The sequence below is a fragment of the Hemitrygon akajei genome, chromosome 32 (assembly GCF_048418815.1).
Source record: "Hemitrygon akajei chromosome 32, sHemAka1.3, whole genome shotgun sequence".
In the NCBI taxonomy this organism is placed as follows: domain Eukaryota; kingdom Metazoa; phylum Chordata; class Chondrichthyes; order Myliobatiformes; family Dasyatidae; genus Hemitrygon; species Hemitrygon akajei.
The window spans coordinates 18,429,921-18,446,988 of record NC_133155.1 but is presented as its reverse complement, the minus strand read 5'-3'; the positions used below and the strand labels follow the sequence as shown (position 1 = coordinate 18,446,988).

The following is a 17,068-nucleotide window of genomic DNA, read 5'->3' as shown; positions in this document are numbered from 1 at the left end:
AAGGTAGAGGTAAAAGATTAGCTGTATTTGGCACATGCGCATCGAATCATACAGTAGAATGTGTCACTTGCGATGAATCAAATCAGCGAGGATTGTGCTGGGCAGCCCACAAGTGTCACCACGCTTCTGGCGCCAACTTAACACATCCACAACTCATTGACCCTTATCTGTATGTGTTTGGAGCATGGGAAAAAATGGGAACATCTAGAGGAAACTCACACAACCACGGGATGAAGGTACAGATTCTTTAAAGGCAACGGCAGGAATCGAACTTCGATCTTACAGTGGGCGCTGAAAGGCGATGTGCTAACCCCCATGTATCCATGTCATTAACAATGCTCCCTAATGCCTACTCATCAATATTCAGTCTGGGTTTCACTGCAGACCACATCGCAGCCTTGTTCCAAAGATGGACCACATGCCGAATTCCCAAGGTGAGGTAAGAGTGATTGTCCTTGAAATCAAAGCAGGGCTTGATTTTTCATTGTCTAGATGCCCTGCTAAAACTAAAGACAAGTGATATCAAGGAGAAAACACGTTAATAATTAGTACCATAAATTATGCAGAGGAAGGTTACTGAAGGTCAATTCCACCAGCCCCAGAACGTAACTGAAGGACCTCATCAGAATAATGTCTTTAGGCTCTGCTAACTCTCAGTTTCGGTTTCACAAGAAAATACTTGTTTCCAAACTTCGCCATATCTTTGGTCCAAACTTCGATCAAAAGAATGGGTTTCAGAGGTATGATGAGCGATAAGACAAACTGTCCTTGATATTAAGGCATGATTTGACAAAGTATAACATCAAAGTGCCCTGGCTGGTCCAAAGGAGAGGCACTCCAGTAGCTGGACTCATATCTCACACAGAGAAAGATCATTGTTGCTGCAGATGTTGATCATCTCAGTCGCAGTATTTCGCTGCAGGAGTTGCACAGGTTAGCAGGGTAGATCTTATACAGTGAATGGTAGGGCACTGCTACGTGTGGTAGAACAAAGGGATCTGGGAGTGCAGGCCCATAATTCATTTAAAGTGACATCACAGGTAGATTGGGTTGTTAAGAAAGCTTGTGGCACATTGGCTTTCATGAATCAAAGTACAGTGGACAGGAGATGGGATGTCATGTTGAAGTTGCATAAGACGTACTGTGACATGCTGTGCCACGTGCGAGTGAGGCAAGGAACAGAAAGATTATAAAGATTAATACGTGGCTGAGAGGATGGTGCAGGAGGGAGGGCTTCAGGTTTGTAGATAATTGGGCTTTGTTCCAGGGAAGGTGGGATCTGTTCCGAAGGGACGGTTTACACCTGAACTGGAGCGGTACTAACATTCTTGCAGGGAAGTTTGCTAGTGCTTCTTGGGGGGGTTTAAACTAAATTTGCAGGGGGCGGGGATCCAGAATGTGAGAGAGGATAGTGAGAGGAAGAATAAAGGACAGGTGAGGACTACACGGTTCCGGAATATTAAGTGTGTAGTAGAGAAAGGTGAGGTGGAACAAGTGATAAGAAGGACACATGTACAGAGGGATGGTCTGACGGAACATGGAGTTAAATGTGTTGAAAGAATAAGTAAATTTAGGAAGGACAACAAAATTCTAGGGGCATATAGCCCGATGGGAGTTCAGGGAGCTGGGTTAAGCACAATAGGCAGCGATTCATACAGAGAGAGGAGAAATGGGTTAAAAATTCTATATCTGAATGCCAGAAGTGTCAGAAATAAGGCGGATGAGCTTGAAGCCCAGGTGCGAATGGGTAACTATGATGTTGTTGGGATAACGGAGACATGGCTGCAGGGAGATCAGACCTGGGAAATGAATGTACAAGGGTATACGCACTATCATAGGGACAGAAATGTGGGCAGAGGGGGTGGGGTGGCCCTGTTGGTGAGGAATGAGATTCAGTCCTTTGCAAGGGGGGACATAGGGTCAGGAGAAGTAGAGTCTGTGTGGATAGAACTGAGGAACAGTAAGGGCAAAAGGACCCAAATGGGTGTTGTCTACAGGCCACCAAACAGTAGCATGGATATTGGGTGCAAGTTGAATAGGCAGTTAACATTGGCATGTGGCAAAGGTAATGTCGCAGTAGTTATGGGGGATTTCAACATGCAGGTGAACTGGGAGAATCAGGTTGGTGCTGGACCACAGGATAGGGAGTTTGTAGAGTGCCTACGGGATGCATTCTTGGAACAGCTTGTACGAGAGCCAACCAGGGACAAGACTATTCTGGATTTAGTCTTATGTAATGAATAGGATTTGATAAGCGATCTTGCAGTAAAGGAGCCATTAGGAGGTAGTGATCATAATATGATAAGCTTTTATCTGCAATTTGAGAAGGATAAGGGCAGCTCGGAGGTGTCAGTGTTGCAGTTGAACGGGGGAAACTATGGAGCCATGAGGGAGGAGCTGGCCAAAGTTGACTGGACAGATAGCCTAGCAGAAAAGACAGTGGAACAGCAATGGTAGGTATTCTTGGGAATAATGCACAAGGTGCAAAATCAGTTCATCCCTCAGAGAAGGAAGGATTCAAAGGGGGGAAAGGGGCCACAGTGGTTGACAAAGGAAGTCAGAGATCACATAGCATTAAAAAAAAAGGAAATATGATAGAGCTAAGGTGAGTGGGAGGACAGGTGATTGGGAAGTTTTTAAGGAACAACAGAACTTAACTAAAAAGACAATACGGGGAGAAAAAATGAGGTACGAACGCAAGCTAGCCAGGAATATAAAGGAGGATAGCAAAAGCTTTTTTAGGTATGTGAAGAGAAAGAAAATAGTTAAGAACAATGTTGGGCCCTTGAAGAATGAATTGGGTGAAATTGTTATGGGAAACAGAGAAATGGCAGAAGAATTTAATGAGTACTTTAGATCTGTTTTCACTAAGGAAGACACAAGCAATCTCCCAGAGGTATGGATGGGCTAAGGACATAGGGTAACAGAGGAAATGAAACAGATTGACATTCGGAAGGAAACGGTGATGAGAAGACTGATGGGACTGAAGGCTGACAAATCCCCAGGTCCAGATGGTCTGCATCCTAGGGTACTAAAGGAGGTGGCCCTGGAAATTGTGGATGCATTGGTAATCATTTTCCAATGTTCCTTAGATTCAGGATCAGTTCCTGAGGATTGGAGAATGGCTAATGTTATCCCACTTTTTAAGAAAGGAGGGAGGGAGAAAACAGAGAACTATCGACCTGTCAGCCTGACATCGGTGGTGGGGAAGATACTAGAGTCCATTATTAAGGATGAAATAGTGGCATATCTAGATAGCAGTGATAGGATTGGGCCGAGCCAGCATGGATTTACCAAGGGTGTTTGACTAATCTGTTGGAGATTTTCGAGGATGTAACCAGGAAGTTAGATGGGGGAGATCCAGTGGATGTAGTGTACCTCGATTTTCAGAAGGCATTTGATAAGGTCCCACATAGGAGATTGGTGGGTAAAATCAAAGCTCAGGGCATTGGGGGGAAGACATTGACATGGATAGAAAACTGGTTGGCAGATAGAAAGCAAAGGGTAGCGGTGAATGGGTGTTTCTCGGAATGGCAGGTGGTGAAAGTGGGGTGCCACAGGGCTCGGTATTGGGACCACAGCTGTTTACAATTTACGAAAACGATTTAGATGAAGGCATTGAGAATAATATCAGCAAATTTGCTGATGATACTAAGCTGGGTGGTAGTGTGACATATGATGAGGATGTTAGGAGAATTCAGGGTGACTTGGATAGGCTGGGTGAGTGGGCAGATACTTGGCAGATGACGTTTAATGTGAATAAGTGTGAGGTTATCCACTTTGGGAGTAAGAACAGGAAGGCAGATTATTATCTGAACAGTGTAGAGTTAGGTAAGGGAGAAATACAAAGGGATCTAGGAGTCCTTGTTCATCAGTCACTGAAGGTGAATGAGCAAGTGCAGCAGGCAGTGAAGAAGGCTAATGGAATGTTGGCCTTTATTACAAAGGAAATTGAGTACAAGAGCAAGGAAATCCTCTTGCATTTGTACAGAGCCCTGGTGAGACCACACCTGGAGTATTGTGTACAGTTTTGGTCTCCAGGGTTAAGGAAGGACATCCTAGCTGTAGAGGAAGTGCAGCGTAGATTCACGAGGTTAATTCCTGGGATGTCTGGACTGTCTTACGCAGAGAGGTTAGAGAGACTGGGCTTGTACACGCTGGAATTAAGGAGATTGAGAGGGGATCTGATTGATAAATATAAGATTATTAAGGGATTAGACAAGATAGAGGCAGGAAATATGTTCCAGATGCTGGGAGAGTCCAGTACCAGAGGGCATGGTTTGAGAATAAGGGGTAGGTCATTTAGGACAGAGTTAAGGAAAAACTTCTTCTCCCAGAGAGTTGTGGGGGTCTGGAATGCACTGCCTCGGAAGGTAGTGGAGGCCAATTCTCTGGATGCTTTCAAGAAGGAGCTAGATAGGTATCTTGTGGATAGGGGAATCAAGGGATATGGGGACAAGGCAGGAACCAGGTATTGATAGTAGTTGATCAGCCATGATCTCAAAATGGCGGTGCAGGCTCGAAGGGCCGTATGGTCTACTTCTGCACCTATTGTCTATTGTCTATTGTCTATTGACATTGGTGAGGCCTAATTGGAAGTACTTTGTGCAGTTTTGGTCTCAAAACTTCTGCCTTTAAGGAATTTTTACCTTCCTCCCATGATTATGTGAGTTTGCTCCCGATGCTCTGTTTTTTTTTACAGAACAGATGTAAACAAGGTTGAAAGAGTACAGAGAAAATTTATCAGGATGTTGCCAAGTCTGGAGGACCTGTGTTATAAGGAAAGATTGAATAGGTTAGGACTTTATTCCTTGGAATGTAGAAGATTGAGAGGAGATTTGGTCGAGGTATACAAGATTATGAGGGGTATAGATAGGGTAAATACAAGCAGGCTTTTTCCACTGAGGTTGGGTGGGACTAGACAAGCCATCGTTTAAGGGTGAAAGGGGAAAAGTTCAAGGGGAAACATAAGAGGAAACTTTTTCACTCAGAGGGTTGTGAGAGTGTGGAACAAGCTGCCAAGCACGTGAGGTTGATTTCAGCTTTTAAGGGAAGTTTGGATAAGTACTTGGATGGCAGGGATATGGAGGGCTATGGTCCTGGTGTCGGCCGATGGGAGCAGGCAGTTCAAGTGGTTCGGCATGGGCCAAAGGGCCTGTTCCTGTGTTTTCTGTTTCTGAGTCATATGACTATGACTCAGCGCAGTACAGGATCACTGAATCACAGAGCATGAAAACAAGCTATTCAGCCCAAGGCATCCAAACAATAGCCCTCTATGATTAAGTCTCTCAAGACCTCATCCAGGCCCATGTTAAATGCTGTCAGTGGTCAGTTCCAATCACTATCTCAGGCAGAACATTCCCGGCACTCACAATTTCTGGGTGAAGAATTCCTCATATCCTCTCTGAAGCACTTTCCCCCCTCATGCTAAATATGTATCCTCTAATTTGATCTACCTCTGATGTAGGGAAAAGATTCCTGCTGTCTACCCTGTCCGTATCGTTCTCAATTTCAGATACCTCACTCTTAAGAGCAACTAACTCCAGCTGCCACCTCACTGGTTCTCCGTTCATTGTAAGAATGGAAGTGCGGAATACTTCAGCAAGTGAAGTGCCATCTGCACCAAGACCCAGGGTGTCATGATAGCGTAGCGGTTAGCGCAATGCTTTACAGTGCCAGCTATAAAATCTGGATTCAACTTTCACTGCCCTCTGTAAGAACTTTGCACCTTCTCCCCATGCCAGCATGGGTTTGACCCAGGTTCTCCAGTTTCCTCCCACATTCCAAGGATGTACGGTTAGGGTTAGCGAGATAGAGACATGCTTTGTTGGCACCAGAAGCGTAACATGATTTGTTGGCTGTCCGGTACACCCTCGCTGATTTAATTTGATGCAAACAATGTATTTCACTGTATACACGAGGAAATCTGCAGATGCTGGAAATTCAAACAACAACACACACAAAATGCCGGTGGAACACAGCAGGCCAGGAAGCATCTATAGGGAGAAGCACGGTCGATGTTTCGGGCTGAGACCCTTCGTCCTGTCGAAGGGTGTCGGCCCGAAACGTCGACAGCGCTTCTCCCTATAGATACTGCCTGGCCTGCTGTGTTCCACTAGCATTTTGTGTATTTCACTGTATGTTTCAATGAGAAATAAAGCTAATCTTTAAAAACCTTTCACCTTTAAACTTTCAGCTGTGCCATTAAGTAGCCAGGTGTCTTCACTGAGAGAGAGAGTCTGCTGGCCTATCTATGCCATTCAATGTCACTTACATCCCCAAAATCATTAACCAGAGGCTGAACAGACCCTCCAAATACTTTCCACTATTTAAATGTCAGCAATGTACTGGAATTCTCTCCAACAGCCTGCAAGAAACTAATTTCAACAACTCTCATGAAGTTTGACACCATCCAGAAAAAAGTAATCCATTGACTAGCAGTCCGTTAAACATTTATTCACCTCACTACCAACACATAGTGACTACAATATGTAACACTTGCAAAGTTGCTCACCTAAGCTGCTCCTGTACCATCTCCTCAACCTGCAGACCCTATTAGCAAGAAAGATAAATGCAGCAGGATATGGGAATGCCATCACTAGCAAGTCCTTCTCTAATCCCATATTGCCCTGATTTGATTTATATTGTCACTGAGTCTAAAACCTGGCAATCTCTAACAATCACACTGTAAAATGCCTTCACCACCAGCATCTCAAGAACAATTGAGGAAGGACAATGGTCTCTGAGGACCTAACCTGGACCCAATATATTGATGCAGCTACAAAGAAGGCACGACAGTGGCTATATTTCATTAGGAGTTTGAGGAGATTGGTCATGTCACCTAAAACACTTGTAAATTTCTACAGTTGTACCATGAAGAGCATTCTAACTGGCTGCACCACTGTCTGGCGTAGGACTGAAGTAAGCTGCAGAGAATTGTAACATAGTCAGCTCCATCATGGGCACTAGCCTCCGCAGTATCCAGGACATCTTCAAGGAGTGATGCCTCAGAAAGGCAGCGTTTATCATTGAGGACCTCCATTACCCAGATTATACCTTGCTCTCATTGTTACCATCAGGGAGGAGGTACAGAAGTGTGAAGGCACTCACTCAGCGATTCAGGAAGAGCTTCTTTCTTCTGATGTCAATTTCTGAATGGACATTGAACCCATGAACACTACCACACTACTTTTTAATTTCTATTTTTGCACTATTTATTTAACTATTTTATATTTACCGTAATTCATGGTTTTTCTCTATATTATGTTGCATTGTAAAGTCAACAAATTTCACGATATATGCCGGTGACATTAAACCTGATTCTGATTCTGAATTCTGATCCTGAAACACTAACGTTGTCAGCAATACACAATTGGAATCATGGAATAAGCAAAGTTGCAATATTTTCATTATGAATCGTTGTATGGCAACACTATGCAATATATAAATGCTTACCTTTCAATGTTAAAGCTTATCCACGATCATGAAACCAAGTTTACCTCAGGGATCTGATTAGAAATTCCCATTTGCTGCATCAGAATTCCTTGGACAGCTGAAGATATGAATCCAAAAACTCATCTTTGTACTACTATTGACTACAGGTGCTGAGGAACGCAGGACACTTTGTCTTAGATTTGTGCATTTTTGCTCTCACTGTACACAAATGAAGTGAAACTAACTGAATAAATACTCTTGCTGCTTATCAGAAACCAATGAAAAAGCAAATGTGCTGTTAATTATTCTGGGCAATTTCTGCTTATGATCATAGATTTGTTTACTAGGCAGGCAAATGTTTTCTCTCCTATTGGATGAGATTGCAATGAGGGCAGAATATTATCTGTGATCATACCATTTCAATTTCTATGCTATTTATTCAACTGTAAAGATAATTAATAGATATGTACAGCAGAGGTTAATTTTCAACAATTTCTTTGTAAGTTAACAATTCCTGTGCTAAAAAAGGAGGGGCTCTAAAGTATTTGAAGTAATAGCTGCAGGATCTGGAAAATGCAAGCAAAAATTGATACTGGAAATGCTCAGAGGGTTACATAACATTTGTAGAAAGACAATTATCGTTATTCAGGCAACTGGCTCTTTATTGGAACTAGCAAATAAGTTGCAATGAGAGGGAGAACTAGAGAGTTGCTTCAGGACATCCGTGTGCTCAAGGTTTTGACACAAAATTCCTTTCCTCCCACAGATGTTGCCTGACCTGACTTTCCCAACTTTCCACCCTCCTGAAATTTTAAGATTTAAAAAAAATCTGGGTTTTAGAATGCTCACTCATTATTTACAGATTCGCTTGAAACTTGAAATTTGAGAAGAACACTTCACTGATCCAGCGTGCTCTTTTGTTTCCTTTCAGTTTCCAAATGTCAGCAAGAAAATCAATTGTTACGCGGACAACTTTGGCCTTCATCTTATCACAGTCAACCTTTTCATCAAGTATTAATGTTGCCTTCAGAAAATAATTACACAAGTTTTGCTAGAAAACAAAAGGATTATACACTACCTTATTGATGTTGATTCAGGGTCAGACTGTTCCTTTAGTTTTGTTTCATTGGAAATCTGCACACAGCCCGATTTCTTTTGGCAGCATATCAGAAGGTCAGTTTCACTTCCTTTTCAGAACAACACATTCCTAACTCTGCAATTTATGGAAATCGCCAGATGTCTGTAGTTGCATTGTTTCCCTGTATTTTCTATCAGAGCTGCAAATGTGTGTGAAAAAAGATTCAAAGTATGTGTACAGAATTCAACTTTGAGAGTTGTTCTCCTGCAGGCAGCCAGCACCAGCTCCACAGCAAAGAAAGCCCAGCAGCGTCTCCACTTTCTGTGAAGGCTGAGGAAAGTCCATCTCCCACCCCCCATCCTCACCACATTCTACAGGGGTTGTATTGAGAGCACCCTGAGCAGCTGCATCACTGCCTGGTTTGGAAATTGTACCACCTCAGATCACAAGACCCTGCAGCGGATAGTGAGGTCAGCTGAGAAGATCGTCAGGGTCTCTGTTCCCGCCATCAAAGACATTTACACTACACGCTGCATCCGCAAAGCAAACAGCATTATGAAGGACCCCACACACCCCTCATATAAACTCTTCTCCCACCTGCCATCTGGGAAAAGGCACCGAAGCATTCGGGCTCTCACTACCAGACTATGTAACAGTTTCTTCCCCAAAGCCATCAGACTCCTCAATACCCAGAGCCTGGACTGACACTGCCTTTGACTGTGTCTATTGTCTTGTTTATTATTTATCGTAATGCCTTCACTGTTTTGTGCACTTCATGCAGTCCTGGGTAGGTATGTAGCCTGGTGTAGTTTTTTCTGTGTTGTTTTAACATAGTTCAGGGTAGTTTTTGTATTGCTTCATGTAGAACCATGGTCCTGAAAAACGTTGTCTCGTTTTTACTGTGTACTGTACCAGCAGTTATGGTCGAAATGACAATAAAAAGTGACTTGACTTGAAACAAGGAAGCAACATGGAACACCCAATGCGTGAAAAAATAATTCATTGCGCAAAGGGCAAAAAGGGAGCCAACAACATACAGAATATCAAACATCAAACCAGGAGTCCAAGAGTCAACACACACAAAATGCTTGAGGAACTCAGCAGGCCAGGCAGCATCTATGGAAAAGAGTACAGTCGACATTTCGGGCTGAGACCCTTCAGCAGGACTCGTGAATGAAGGGTCTCGGCCCGAAATGTCGACCATACTCTTTTCCATTGATGCTGCCTGGCCTGCTGAGTTCCTCAAGCATTTTTTGTGTATTGCTCGGATTTCCAGCATCTGTAGATTTTCTCTTGCTTGTGAGAGGAGTCCAGGAGTAATCAGTTTAGTTCAAACATGTGAACATCTGCAGAATCAGGAAATAGCAAGTAGCACATACAAAACGCTGGAGCAACTCAGCGGGTCAGGCAGTGTCTATGGAAAAGAGTGAACAGTCAATGTTTCAGCCCAAGACACTTCATCATGATTTGTAAACACAAAGTACACTGCAGATGCTGGGGTCAAAGCAACACATACAAACAAGCTGGAGGAACTCCGCAGGTCGGGCAGCATCTGTGGAAACGAACAGTCAACATTTCGGGCCGAGACCCTTCGTCAGGACTGAAGAGGAAGGGGGCACAGGCCCTATAAGGAAGGTGGGGGGAGGGTAGGAAGGAGAAGGCTGGTAGGTGCCAGGTGAAAAACCAATCAGAGAAAAGATCAAGGGGTGGGGGAGGGGAAGCAGGGAGGGGATAGGCAGGAGAGGTGAAGAAGGAATGTAAGGGGAAAGCACCATGGGTAGTAGAAGAAGGCAGAATCATGAGAGAGGTGATAGGCAGCTAGAGGAGGAGGCAGAGTGAAACTGGGATGGGGGAAGGGAGGGGGATGGAATTACCGGAAGTTGGAGATTTGTGCCCTGATGAAGGGTCTCAGCCCGAAATGCTGACTGTTTTTCTTTTCTGTAGATGATTCCTGGCCTGTTGAGTTCCTCCAGCATTGTGTGTGTGTTCTTTCAGTCTGGTTCAGTTCAGCACTGCACTGCTAGCCGACTGCAGGCAGCACCAGTCTTCGCTGAAAACACACACTGAATGTGTAAATCACCAGTTCCAATTGCATTACATACCAGGAGTAGAGTTATATTTGAACGAAGGAGAAGTAAAAGAAGTAATTTTGTGAACTGTCTGCAAGATGACGCTGTTGGCCACTGGTGTCATCTTGTTGGGAGGGGCGAGAGGAGAGGGGACAGAGCAGAGGGGCTGTGGTGGGGGGGGGGGAGAGGACTCTAGTGGCAGGGAAAACAACAAAAGAGGTGAAGTTCCAAGTTAGACTATACCTTGTCACTGGTAGATCTGTTGACTTACTACTCTTGGACAAGTGTTGCTTGTGTTGACAAGTGTTGATTTTGCCCAGTGCAAAATCAGTTCATCCCCCAGAGAAGGAAGGATTCAAAGGGGGGGAAAGGGGCCACAGTGGTTGACAAAGGAAGTCAGAGATTGCATAGCATTAAAAAAAAAGGAAGTATGACAGAGCTAAGGTGAGTGGGAGGACAGATGATTGGGAAGTTTTTAAGGAACAACAGAACTTAACAAAAAAGACAATACGGGGAGAAAAAATGAGGTACGAAGGCAAGCTAGCCAGGAATATAAAGGAAGATAGCAAAAGCTTTTTTAGGTATGTGAAGAGAAAGAAGATAGTTAAGAACAATGTTGGGCCCTTGAAGAATGAATTGGGTGAAATTGTTATGGGAAACAGAGAAATGGCAGAAGAATTTAATGAGTACTTTAGATCTGTTTTCACTAAGGAAGACACAAGCTATCTCCCAGATGTATGGATGGGCCAAGGACATAGGGTAACAGAGGAAATGAAACAGATTGACATTAGGAAGGAAACGGTGATGAGTAGACTGATGGGACTGAAGGCTGACAAATCCCCAGGTCCAGATGGTCTGCATCCTAGGGTACTAAAGGAGGTGGCCCTGGAAATTGCGGATGCATTGGTAATCATTTTCCAATGTTCCTTAGATTCAGGATCAGTTCCTGAGGATTGGAGAATGGCTAATGTTGTCCCACTTTTTAAAAAAGGAGGGAGGGAGAAAACAGAGAACTATCGACCTGTCAGCCTGACATCGGTGGTGGGGAAGATACTAGAGTCCATTATTAAGGATGAAATAGTGGCATATCTAGATAGCAGTGATAGGATTGGGCCAAGCCAGCATGGATTTACCAAGGGTAAATCATGCTTGACTAATCTGTTGGAGTTTTTCGAGGATGTAACCAGGAAGTTAGATGGGGGAGATCCAGTGGATGTAGTGTACCTCGATTTTCAGAAGGCATTTGATAAGGTCCCACATAGGAGCTTGGTGGGTAAAATCAAAGCTCAGGGCATTGGGGGGAAGACATTGACATGGATAGAAAACTGGTTGGCAGATAGAAAGCAAAGGGTAGCGGTGAATGGGTGTTTCTCGGAATGGCAGCTGGTGACTAGTGGGGTGCCACGGTGCTCGGTATTGGGACCACAGCTGTTTACAATTTACGTCAACGATTTAGATGAAGGCATTGAGAATAACATCAGCAAATTTGCTGATGATACTAAGCTGGGTGGTAGTGTGACATATGATGAGGATGTTAGGAGAATTCAGGGTGACTTGGATAGGCTGGGTGAGTGGGCAGATACTTGGCAGATGACGTTTAATGTGAATAAGTGTGAGGTTATCCACTTTGGGAGTGAGAACAGGAAGGCGGATTATTATCTGAACGGTGTAGAGTTAGGTAAGGGTGAAATACAAAGAGATCTAGGAGTCCTTGTTCATCAGTCACTGAAGGTGAATGAGCAAGTGCAGCAGGCAGTGAAGAAGGCTAATGGAATGCTGGCTTTTATTACAAAGGGAATTGAGTACAAGAGCAAGGAAATCCTCTTGCATTTGTACAGAGCCCTGGTGAGACCACACCTGGAGTATTGTGTACAGTTTTGGTCTCCAGGGTTAAGGAAGGACATCCTGGCTGTAGAGGAAGTGCTGCGTAGATTCACGAGGTTAATTCCTGGGATGTCTGGACTGTCTTACGCAAAGAGGTTACAGAGACTGGGCTTGTACACGCTGGAATTAAGGAAATTGAGAGGGGATCTGATTGAAACATATAAGATTATTAAGGGATTGGACAAGATAGAGGCAGGAAATATGTTCCAGATGCTGGGAGAGTCCAGTACCAGAGGGCATGGTTTGAGAATAAGGGGTAGGTCATTTAGGACAGAGTTAAGGAAAAACTTCTTCTCCCAGAGAGTTGTGGGGGTCTGGAATGCACTGCCTCGGAAGGTAGTGGAGGCCAATTCTCTGGATACTTTCAAGAAGGAGCTAAATAGGTATCTTATGGATAGGGGAATCAAGGGATATGGGGACAAGGCAGGAACCGGGTATTGATAGTAGATGATCAGCCATGATCTCAAAATAGCGGTGCAGGCTCGAAGGGCCGAATGGTCTACTTCTGCACCTATTGTCTATCATCTCTTATTTCCCTAGGTTTCTTGCTACAGTGGATTGCAAAAGTTTGGGCACCCCAGGTCAAAATTTCTGTTACTGTGAATAGCTAAGCGAGTAAAAGATGAATTGATTTCCAAAAGGCATAAGGTTCAAGATAACACAATTCTTTATTATTTTAAGCAAGATTACTTTTTTATTTACATCTTTTACCGTTTCAAAATAACAAAAAAGGAAAAGGGCCCGATGCAAAAGTTTGGGCACCCTGCATGGTCAGTACTTAGTAACACTCCCTTTGGCAAGTATCACAGCTTGTATACACTTTTTGTAGCCAGCTAATAGTCTTTCAATTCTTGTTTGGGGGATTTTCACCCATTCTTCCTTGCAAACGGCTTCTAGTTCTGTGAGATTCTTGGGCCGTCTTGCATGCACTGCTCTTTTGAGGTCTATCCACAGATTTCTGATAATGTTTAGGTCAGGGGACTGTGAGGGCCATGGCAAAACCTTCAGCTTGCGCCTCTTGAGGTAGTCCATTGTGGATTTTCATTATCCTGTTGTAGAAGCCACTCTCTTTTCACCTTCAGCTGTTTTACAGATGGTGTGATATTTGCTTCCAGAATTTGCTGGTATTTAGTTGAATTCATTCTTCCCTCTACCAGTGAAATGTTCCCCATGCCACTGGCTGCAACACAAGCCCAAAGCATGATTGATCCCCCCCCCCCTGTGCTTAACAGTTGGAGAGGTGTTCTTTTCATGAAATTCTGCACCATTTTTTTCTAAAATAAAATTCATGAATTTCTCACCACAAAATTCAGCATCAGAAGTTTGCAAAGGAACATCTAAAGAAGCCTAATGCATTTTGGAAACAAGTCCTGTAGACTGATGAAGTTAAAATAGAACTCATTGGCCACAATGAGCAAAGGTATGTTTGGAGAAAAAGGGTGCAGAATTTCATGAAAAGAACACCTAAGCATGAATTATACTGCTGAAAGAAGTTGTTCCACCTGCTCCAAAATGATTCTGCATTAATGATTTGACTTTCTATTCAGTACTGAATGGTGAAGATAATTGCCTAAAAATAAAGTGTTCTTTCACTAATTGTATTCTTCTTTCAAAACATAGTTGGTCTCTGTGGAATTTCAGTTATTTATTTTTGGATACACACTGTGATTGTCACATTACAGACAACACATAAAGTGTGCAATTCTCTGGGGAGTTAACCTTTCTCCTCCCATACAGATAGAAAATCACTCTTTGGGTTTCTGAATCACTTCATACTTCTTTCTCTGCTCTCCACTAAATAAAGATGAACTTACTAGTGGCTTTAGGCAGGCCTATTAAAAACAACCACTCCTGGTGTCCGTTTGATGTCCTGCATGGATTTTACATCTCAGTCAGCATCGCTTTGAAAGTATCAGGATACTACCTCGTTGTTTGCATAAATGGAATAGATGGCTTTGTTGCCAAGTTTGCGGATGATACAAAGATTGGTGGAGGGGCCGGTAGTTTTGAGGAAACAGGTAGGCTGCAGAAGGACTTAGAATAGAAGATTGGGCAAATGAAATACAATGTTGAAAAATGCATGGTCATGCACTTTGGTAGAAGTAGTAAATTCACAGATGATTTTCTAAGCAGGGAGAAAATGCAAAAGTCTGAGATGCAAAGGGACTTGGGAGTCTTTGTACAGAACACATTTGCAGGTAGAGTTGGCGGTGAGGAAGGCAAATGCAATGTTAGCATTCATTTCAAGAGATCTAGAATTCCAGAGCAGGGATGTGATACTGTGGCTCTATAAGGCAATGGTGAGGACTCAGCTTGAGTATTGTGCACAGTTCTGGGCTCCTCACCTGAGAAAAGATGTGCTGGCATTGGAGATGGTTCAGAGGAAGTTCACAAGGATGATTCTGAGAATGAAATGGTTATCATAGGAGGAACATTTCATAGCTCTGGGTCAGTACTTGCTGGGGGTATCTCATTTAAACCTTTCAAATGTTGAAAGGCTTGGTCAGAATAGATGTTTAAAGGATCTTTCTCATGGTAGGGAGTCTAGGACAAGAGGGTACAGCCTCAAGACAGAGGGACTTCCATTTAAAGTAAAGATGTGGAGAAATTTCTTTTGCCAGTGTTGTAAATTTGTGGAATTTATTACCACAGGCAGCTGTGAAGGCCAGGGTGTTGCATGTATTTAAGGCAGAGCTTGATAGATTCTTGATTGGACACAGCATCAAAAGTTACGGGGAGAAGGCTGGGAGTGGGACCGAGGAGGGAATAAGAGATCAGCCATTATTAAATGGCAGGGCAGACTCAATGAACCAAATGGCCTGATTCTACTCCTATGGCTTATGGCCATATAGTCTTCAATTGGCTTCTTTGAACAATGACAGCATTTTAGAGGTACTAGAAAATTTAAAAAAAAAACACTTCGAAAGCAGGGGAAAGATCTTTAACAAAGTTCAAAGAAAATTTATCATCAAATTTCACGTATGTTACCTAGTGGTTCTTTCTCTTGCAGGGTTTTACAGAAGAAAAAAGAATTACAACAGACTGTTTCCCTCCTGACAAAGGGTGTCTTTACCTAAAACATTAACTCTGTTCCTCTTTCCTCTGATTTTGCATCCTCTACTGCGCATTTGCTGCAATTTCTGTTTTCAGTTAGAATTACTCCATTGGTTATAATGAAAAAATATATTTACTACTTTTTCTCTGTTATGATCTCCTGTGCGTAATAAACACTCTACGTTTCATTCAATAATGCTGACATACAGTATATGCATCAAAACCAGTACGATTTTTCATTTGTAATGGACAGACTTCTTCAGTTCGTTAATACAACCCTTAAATGAAAATCCAAAATCCAAAAACCTCCAAAATCTGGAATTTTTTGAACACTGACATGACAGCACAACTGGAAAATTCCATAAGGCATTGCGAAGTTTCTCGGGTGATGCACACCACAGCTAATTCTAAGAAGTGACCTCACATAGCCTGAGCGGTGTTCTGTTGGCTTTCAGTGAACATCTTGGTACAACTAGTCACAGTGATCACCATGCGATCTTATGCTTATTGTCTGCTCTGTGCCGAGATGATGTTGAAAACGTCAAAAAGGCCTGTGGTAACAGTAAGAAGAAAAACAAGAAGTCTTTATGTTTATCTATAAGACAGAAAGTCAAGTTGTTGGAAAAACTTGGCAGTGGTGTAAATGTGGAGCATCTGACAGAGGAGTATGGGGTCGAACAGCCACCATCTATAACCTGAAGAAACATGTTTAAGGTTTTATGCTGAAGGTAATGAACAGAGGTTAGAGAAAAATAGAAAAACACTGCCTAACACGATAAAGAAAGATATCGATTGTGTACTGAAAGAGGGGATTCGTCAGCATCAGAGTGAACATACGTTTGTTTTAATGCCTTATATAAAAGCTAATAAAAAATGTAAAATACAAACACAGTGTACAAAAATCTTTTAATCAAAATCTTTTAATCGGCCTCAGGTTGAGACTGAAAGCCTGCCGTAGTTTGTTATTGTTCAACATCTGATTCAGGTATTCTCCCGCTACTGTTTTTGCTACCCTGCACACGTTATATTTTCATTATGTTAATGGTATGTAATCATTTTTACTGTTAAGTACAATTGTGTGATGAACAAGTATAAGACAAAGACTGTTTACCAGTAGCATATAAAGTTAGAGTCTGGAATGATGGTGATGCCAGACAGCCACTGACTGTCCACCCAAGTAGCTGAGGTAACGATAGCTTACTTTTCTGATGGTTCAATGTACACTTTATTGTTTCATGCACAAATTTATTATATAAAACTACCTTCAGGGTATATGTATAAGCTGTACATGTATTGTAAGTGGAGTTTATATTTAGACTTGGCTCCCATCCCAAAGCTATCTCAAAGTTTAAGGTAAATTTTGTTATTAAAGTACATACATCCCACCATATACAACCCTGAGAATCATTTCCTTGTGGACATACTCAATAAATCTATAGAATAATAACCATAACAGGATCAATGAAAGACCTTCCAACTAGGGCATTCAACCAGAATGCAAAAGAGAACAAACTATGCAAATACAAAAATCAGAAATAATAAGGAAATA

At 42.7% G+C, this 17,068-nt stretch overlaps 1 protein-coding gene across 3 annotated transcripts in view; it reads right to left on the bottom strand.

The window, feature by feature from the left end:
• Positions 1-8,539, bottom strand: part of LOC140719543 (interferon alpha-inducible protein 27, mitochondrial-like) — a 47,005-nt gene extending 38,466 nt beyond the window's left edge. For 2 of the 3 annotated variants that reach the window (XM_073034225.1, XM_073034227.1), the window contains exon 1: positions 8,513-8,539. The gene's annotated coding sequence lies outside the window, so the exon portion shown is untranslated. Of the gene's footprint in view, positions 1-7,455; positions 7,523-8,512 lie in introns of those variants that run through there. The other variant, XM_073034228.1, reaches the window with a different exon arrangement.
• Between the last annotated feature and the right edge of the window lie 8,529 nt (positions 8,540-17,068).